This window comes from Saccostrea cucullata, unplaced genomic scaffold (genome assembly GCF_032062105.1).
Source record: "Saccostrea cucullata isolate Sc308-1 unplaced genomic scaffold, CSIRO_AGI_Scuc_v1 ctg8185, whole genome shotgun sequence".
Taxonomy (NCBI): domain Eukaryota; kingdom Metazoa; phylum Mollusca; class Bivalvia; order Ostreida; family Ostreidae; genus Saccostrea; species Saccostrea cuccullata.
The window spans coordinates 20,870-29,161 of NW_026927161.1; the positions used below are offsets into that span (position 1 = coordinate 20,870).

Consider the following 8,292-nt stretch of genomic DNA (forward strand, 5'->3'; position numbering starts at 1 on the left):
ACACGCTTTTACAACCTAAATTAAACTGTTAAAATCATAACCGGCAGCAAAGTCAAACCATGTGTAACGTTTACCGTATATAACTCAGTATTTTCTTTAAAATTATGAACTTTATATCTATAGCGCAAATTACTTTCCTTGGTTTAAAAATACGCGTACGAGAGAAAGCGAGTGAGAGGCATTTTATTCAAGTACATTCATGTTTTTACCAGCGAGTCCCTGTATCAAGTATTGTCTAATTTTTATTCTATTACACATAATCTCCGTTTCCTATGTAGATTTAATTTATTTGATAATTTTATTCAGCTTCAAGCACAATATCATTATGTAGACAATAGTACTAAAATGAAGTCCATGCACGGATGCTATTGTACATCGGGAATTTTCTTTAATCATTTATCCATGCATTCCTCCTTCAAGGGACATAATTATGAATAAATTGATTGAATAACGTGTATACAACCATGTCGTTTCGGTTTGTCAGCGTGTTTTAGATCATGATCAGCAAATCACAACTCCTCGGATCTTCCTGTCTAACAGAATAATAACCTCGAATGTATAAGGCGATATATCAAGACATCCCCATGCTCCTCACCCCCATTTTACCCAAACTTTGAAATAAATGAGGAAAGATATTTTATTTGTGGACTTTTGAGTTTAATTTTATTGAAAGTAAAGCTAGCTATTACCTGGGTACATCCCACTAATTATTTTTAGAATCGGTAGGAGAAGAAAGTAGTGCAGAAAAAATTACAAGTTCCTTAAATTGCAGACTTGCATAAAAAAAATTGGGCAGGTGTACTGAACCGAGCCTCACACTTGTTGATAAGGAGTATCTTTCCTGCCAAAAAAGCTCTGAAAATGTAATTTATCAAGAAGATCAGCCGAATTATTTTGTGTATTATAACGCCAGTGAGAATTCTGAAATTCCCCTACTTTCACTTTCATTTTTAGAGGTTCCCGCAGACAGACGCATTTTGCCGGAAAACGAATCTGACATGCCACCTCGAGATTTTAACCAAGGAAAGACAAGTTGATGTGCTTTGATTTGAGGGGTCACTCACTACCGAACGAAAATTAGGGACATCGCTATGAGAAGAAACGTTAACATTGTCGCCTATGGGAAAACAATTAGTGGACTGTACCCATATTAGGAAGCCTATAAGTAAGTGGAAGATGTCATAAATCTTGAATTTATTTCAGAGTTGTTGTTTTCTATTATTTTCAATTGTTCAAATTTATGAAAAAAAACAATTCTTATATTGTTGATACACATTTTTAAACAAATTGATTCATAAATAAAGTGTCTAGCCCCCCCCCGGAACAGTCAACATGTATCACCCATTGTTTACACATGTATCATGTAGATTAAATGTATCGATTTATATAATTTATTTATTCAGAATCGTAAATGTATAAATTGATTAAGAAGCAATTATGTAGAAGTACATGCTCCACTGTGGTTTATTTCCAATACACAAAAATTCACAAATGAGTTCGGGATCGGTATTCAATCGAGGTCAAGGTCGAAGTGAAAGTAGACTTAGCAGAAAGTTATCAAAACTGTTCAGGGCAGTGTTAAGCAGTATATAGGTGATGGGCATTTGTATTTTACACAGGAGGTAAGAGGTATACCTTAGTACAATATTTGTAAATAACAATTTAATGTTTTTGGAACATGTCGATGATCGGCACGTCACATATGCATACTTGACATACATGATACATCATTTCAGATCAGTTGCGCAGTCAAGCTGCATGGGTACAGTTGTCTGGGAGTTAAACGATGTGTGTGAACATGCACATTAACTGATTTTTCTCATATTTTTTAGCAATTGCATTACATGTATTTGTTGAATGTTCAATTATTGTCAGTAAAACATGATTTTTACCTATTATGCTGAATTAACTTAATTACCAATGTAAACAGTGTGATTTCAGGTGGGAGCAAAATAATCATTTTTTTAAATTAATTAAGTTCAAGTAATGGGCATAAAAGGAATATGGTAAAATTGTACGTGTTGAATGTCTGTGTGTCTGTCTGTCTGCAAATGTGATATTGTACCATTTATTGTATTGATTTTTTTTTTAAGGTTCATGGTGATTGGTACAGGAAAAACATGAGGTCCATGCAGATGGTGTTTAATACTATTGGGCAGCAAATGCACACCCATTTGAATACATCTTGAAAAAGAACCAGCAAAATGTGACAGTCGGCAAAATATGTAAGTTTAAGTTTTCTAAAAAAAAATTTCATTGAAGTGGGAGGATGGGGTGGGGGTGAGGAAATTTACATATTAAATAGGTGATCAGAATGTGAAAGCATTTAGCTATAACTAATCTGTACATTCACTGCTATATACATTTTGCAGCTCATATAGATTTTCTTTTCTTATTTAAAATTTTCAAATTAATTAGATCTACATCTTTGTTTTGTAAATTATGCATTATTAAGATTACACGGATATAAGAATTGAAATTTCATGAATATTTGACAGTCAAAATTATGCGATTTGTCAGGAAATTCAAAATTTTGTCTCATTTTCCTACAAATTACAAAATGGTTACCATGGAAACAAAACAACTTTAGTGAACTATTTATTTAATCTGCAACACCACATATTTTTATTTTTTAAAGTAAATAATAGTATATAAGCACTGATTTTGTCTTAAATGAAAAGTACGGGAAAAGTAATGATACACATGTATTGATCTATCAATTACTATGATGTCATTGTGACGTCATAGATGAGTAAATTTGCATTGGTGTGAAAATTGCTTTGAAACAAATGATTTTATATAGGATTATTAAGGCTTATAACTTTTTCATTCATAGTCCAAATTTCATGAATGATACATCAATGGACAGGAAATAATCAGTACTTTTTTATTTTACTACTTTCGGGGTATTTGTGAACTTCATTTTTTTGTCATTTCTGGAGAAACTATGAATTAGAGGGTGAAAAGTGGTCATATTTTGTGCGGAAATACATTAATTTTTTAAAATAAGTGAAATTGACCCAATTAAGTGCTTGATTATGATTTGACTATATGTATTTAAAGATATGAAGGTGATTAAGAATGGTATAAATGTGTTAATAGGCTAAAATTTGACTCAAAACTTGGGTGCATTTTTGGCTAGATTGGGAGCATTTTTTAAGGATATTACACATAGAACTGTAAATGCTGTAAAATCTTAATTATTTGTTGAATTTTCATGAAACTTGGCATGATGTCTCTACTTATGCTCTAGATTGACAAACAGTGTGAAATATTGTAAAATCAAAAAAATGCTTTTTCATATTGGGTACATCCCACTAATTATTTTTAGAATCGGTAGGAGAAGAAAGTAGTGCAGAAAAAATTACAAGTTCCTTAAATTGCAGACTTGCATAAAAAAAATTGGGCAGGTGTACTGAACCGAGCCTCACACTTGTTGATAAGGAGTATCTTTCCTGCCAAAAAAGCTCTGAAAATGTAATTTATCAAGAAGATCAGCCGAATTATTTTGTGTATTATAACGCCAGTGAGAATTCTGAAATTCCCCTACTTTCACTTTCATTTTTAGAGGTTCCCGCAGACAGACGCATTTTGCCGGAAAACGAATCTGACATGCCACCTCGAGATTTTAACCAAGGAAAGACAAGTTGATGTGCTTTGATTTGAGGGGTCACTCACTACCGAACGAAAATTAGGGACATCGCTATGAGAAGAAACGTTAACATTGTCGCCTATGGGAAAACAATTAGTGGACTGTACCCACCTAAAATAAGTATTATGGAAGGGACTTTCATAAATAGAAACTCCATGTTGTTTGAATATTAATATCCGGTGATGTTTTAAAATACCTCAGTGTTGTTTTTCTGACCTTTGACAAAATGGAACGAGATAATGCAAATTTCAAACATCTTCATCGGCCAATGACAGAAAAGTTGCAAAATTCCTTTCAGTGTTATGAACTTCTAATCACTAAAAGGTGTTTGTCTTGACACAGAGCCAAGGTTATTCTGTTAAGATCAAGGTCACTGACAGAAGAAATATTTTCTTTACTACACCATGAAGTAGTAAATGAAAATCATTGGAGGCTTTTACTTGAAACATAGATTTCTTATGATTGGGGGTTTTGTCATGACTCTGATTAAATGTCTTTCTGGCAAATCAAGGTCACTGACAAAGAAAAAAATGTTTAAACATAACTTTGTAATGAAAATTCACTGGAGGCTCATGCTGAGAAAAAAGGTTGTTGACATAAGAAAGTGCAGTGACCTTGACGCAAGGTCTATACTTCCTGTCCACAGCTCCAACGGAAGACCTACTCGTTGCTTTGCAACGAGCTCGGCTCTAGTATAAATATAATTTCTGTAGGAGTGTTTGGGAGATAATTTTAAAAGCAAGGGTAGGAATACTTGAAACCTGCATTTACTCTAATTGTATATTGAACTCCCTCTCTCTCAGTCTCTCTCTGTAACTATCCGGTAGGACAATAATAGGTATAAAATCCTACGCACTTTGTGCTGTACCATTTATTAAGCCTTATAGGGCAGATCAAGGATTTTTTTTCAGGCGGGATGTCAAAACTCAATTCATAAATTGAATAATAATTTTCCTTTGGACAAGATATTAACCTAAACGCCCAATTTGAAAGAGACACTAGAGGTACTGTGAGCAATGAGCTCACTAAATGATACCCCCGCCTCCCATATGGTTATAATGGCAAAGTACATATTTTGCTGTTGTCGGTAAACCCAACCTATGTGTCAAAGAGGCTCAAAAAGTAAAATAGGGGTTGCAAAATGGTAATATGTAATATATTGTATGTATATTGAGATTCTGCGAAAATTTCATTAAATTTCACTCAGTGGTATGAGTATTTGCGGATAAGAGATGGGTCCCCAAAGCGTAACAGACATCTACGGACGGACGGACGGACGTACGAAAATGGACGGACATAACGATTACTATATACGTGTAACGTGAAATATACATCACAGAAATGGGTACAATGGGAACTTTCTCAAATACCTTCTCAAACGTGTCGAACCTGGACCTGCACAACAGACAAGAGAATTTTTAAGAAGCTAATTTTAAGTAGAATGTAGAATTCTCACGGCGAGTTTGCTCTCTCTTCCTATATGCTTTGGCTTATAATCATTAATTATTGATGTCAAAAAAATTAATTCACTTTAAATTCTATTTTCATTATCATTGTACCACAGAATTTTCCCCCAACATTACCTTTACTATATAAAATGTTCATTGAAGGGAAGGTTCCCCCCCCCCCTTTTTACCATAGTACATGCAGCGATATCCAAGAATTGTAGGAAAAAAATTGGAATTGAAAGTAACATGGCTTTGAACAAGTTGCGTGAGGTATAATGTTTTCGACCCGTCGTCAGTCAGTCAGTCACTCCTGTTTTTTGGTTTTTTTGTCAGCGCAACTCCTCATAAACCAATGCATAGAATTTTGTTAAACTTTGCAGATATTTATAGGAGACACTGTGTAGAGTTGCACATCACAGGAAATTCCGAATCCTTGATTTTTTTCGGGAATTTCCGCACTTTACATTTAGATTTAGGCCATATCTTGAATATAGAGATGAGCAGTTTTCAGCGCAACTCCTCATAAACCGCTGCACAAAATTTCGACAAACTTGGCAGATATTTAGGACACAATGTGTATACTATAGATGTACATATTACAAGGAAGTTATTCCTTTATTTTTTCTGGGAATTTCAGCACTTCGACTTTTGTGGGAGCGTGGGGTATGTGAATTTGCTTACTTTTTCTTTCATTGTGCGTATTTAAAATAACTTCAAATCAAATTATGTTAACTTTAAATCAAATTATATTGGGTCTGATAAAGCCAATACACAGCATTTATTTCATAATATTTGATCATAAAGAAATCCGATCTATTTCAGACGTTTTTCTTAAATCATTTTTTTTGAGAGTGTTATGCATGTTTTATTACTCCCCCCCCCCCCACTCCTTTCACAGGAAAATATCTTCATTTCTTCAAAAGGTGAATGATTCGTAATAATGCATGCTTATTATAAATTTGATGAAATTAAACCATGTTTTCAAAAATTTTTTTTACAACATTTACAGACAAGAGTAATGTTTATTCTTGAAAAAAAAATTATTGGCATTTTCTTCAGTCAAACCCAGAGCTTTCAACCTTTGATATTTTCCCTGACCAAATAAAATAATCGGCATGGGCTACGTGTGTCCAAGCAGTTTTTTACTGTTGAGTTAGCAATGGATTACATGATTTCTGAGATGCATTTTTCAATAAAAGTAAAATAGGATGTGCACATCCCTGTAACGATAGCAGTATTCAGGTAAATGTTTTTATTACTGCGTTTGACGCGTTTTCTCGACTGACCTGCATGGGTTTTTGCTGTACTTGAATGTATTCCGTGTTAGTGTATTTTCTATATTGCAGCAAATGCATTCAAAAATAATTTCATTCTCAGTATAGTTCTAGTTTTTGTTGAATTTTTACTTTTCAAACATGCACTGGTCAGTTTATTGACTTCTAAAAAGTATGCTATCGGAGATGTGCACATGTCGACTGCCAGGCTAGAAAATCACTCAAGTGAAACAATTGTAAAAGATTATATATAGCAGGTACAGGTGGCCAAAAAATTTCGATTATATATGGCGGAATTGAAGAAAGATGGCTGACAAAGGCGTACAGGAATGTAGCAAGTCGTACAAAGATGAAAAATGATGCCTTTTTAAGAGTTCTTGTCAGCTTTAAGGTAGCTAATAAAATTACACCAAAGGAGATGGGTGAACTTAGCGTGCAGAAAGCCCACTAGGTTCAGATACATAAAAATCATATTCAGATTAGTGAATTTAGTATTTAGTGTAAAGTTCTCATCACTGATTTTTATGAAATCATGATAAACAAAAAAGATTGGAGGAAAATTTTTCGTTAAAATGTATTCTTTTATCTTAAAAAAAAATAATGTGGTATTCATTGGGTTCGAACCCTGGCAATAAAAATCCTGATGTGCACTCTGTATGAGAATAGCAAGCTAACCACTACGCTACACTAGTCCTGCCGAAGTTTGGCATTTAAATCATGTTTGTGATACGACCATTGAATTCAGGAACTTCAAGTATTTCTTGAAAAGATACGAAAATTATGTCATAACATTATATTTTTAAGGTATAGTGGGTCTTTGCTCCATAATTGTGGAAACCAAAATATGTATGTTTGTAAGCAAACTTTGAGGATTAACTTTAAAAAAAAATGGAGAGAAGACCCACTCATATCGAAAAATAGTGTTATCGTGTGAAAAAATGACTGGTTTTGTCCTCTTTCGTGTCTGTATAATACTTCATAGGCAAATAACTTCAATCTTCAAGAGATTTGTGCAAGTTGTCGAGATTTTACATAAAGTATACTTTAATGTTATATGAAATATTAAGGAAAACTTGGATATAATTGAGATTTAATTTTTACCTTCATGTTTGTTGCGCTATGGGCTTATCTCTCGTCATGTTCACCCATCTCCTTTACTATGAAGTCTGTGTAATATATAGTAAGGATCCGCTGTAATATTCTAGCTCTTTTGGTTCTTTATTACTACTAGAATGTATCATTTCGTTTCAAGTCATTAATTTGGGGAAATGTATGATGGAAGGTCATGTAACTTGTATTAATGAGCAAGAATTCATGTCTCTAGAAGTGTCAATTGAATGATAAGATTGTAAATAACATGAAACCAAAATGATGTAATAAATTACTAATATGCATGGGAGCGTTATTAGGAGAGTAACTAAATAGAAATATTATTAAATTACAAATCTCTGGTATAGCAAAAAATAACAAATGCATGAAGAAACTTGGATGGAAATTGTATTTTATTTTTTTAACAGAGGCATCCGGCACCAATAAGACACCCCCTTGAGGCTTCAACACCACGACAACATCCCCCTCCAGCGCCACATCAATGATGTAGACAACCCCCTCCAGCGCAACATCAATGATGGAGACAACCTCTTCCAACCCCTCCAGCGCCACAACTCAAGGTACTTTAAGCTTGTCATGGCTAAGTTTGCTGAGCTGAGAGCTCATGCATGTAACCCTTTTTTAATGTGTGTCATTTATTAATTTGACTTTAATGTTGTAGAATCAACGTTGGATATGTTAAAGAGATTGAAACTGAATGTTAAAGATGAGGAGTGGGAGACCCTATCAGACAAAGCCTGGGGTAATTCCATAGATTATATTATTATGACTTCATGTTGTGTAATATTAATTCTTATGGTAATTTGCA

The 8,292-nt window shown here is 33.8% G+C and overlaps 1 long non-coding RNA gene across 2 annotated transcripts; it reads left to right on the plus strand.

Annotated features, from left to right (window-relative positions):
- Window positions 1–879: 879 nt before the first annotated feature.
- Window positions 880–3,762, plus strand: LOC134273609 (uncharacterized). 2 transcript variants are annotated; one of them, XR_009993450.1, is made up of 3 exons: window positions 880–1,165; window positions 2,094–2,225; window positions 3,569–3,762. It is a non-coding gene; the product is annotated as an uncharacterized LOC134273609 (long non-coding RNA). The 2 variants fall into 2 exon arrangements; XR_009993451.1 differs by lacking the exon at window positions 880–1,165 and adding an exon at window positions 1,538–1,622.
- The last annotated feature ends 4,530 nt before the right edge of the window (window positions 3,763–8,292 follow it).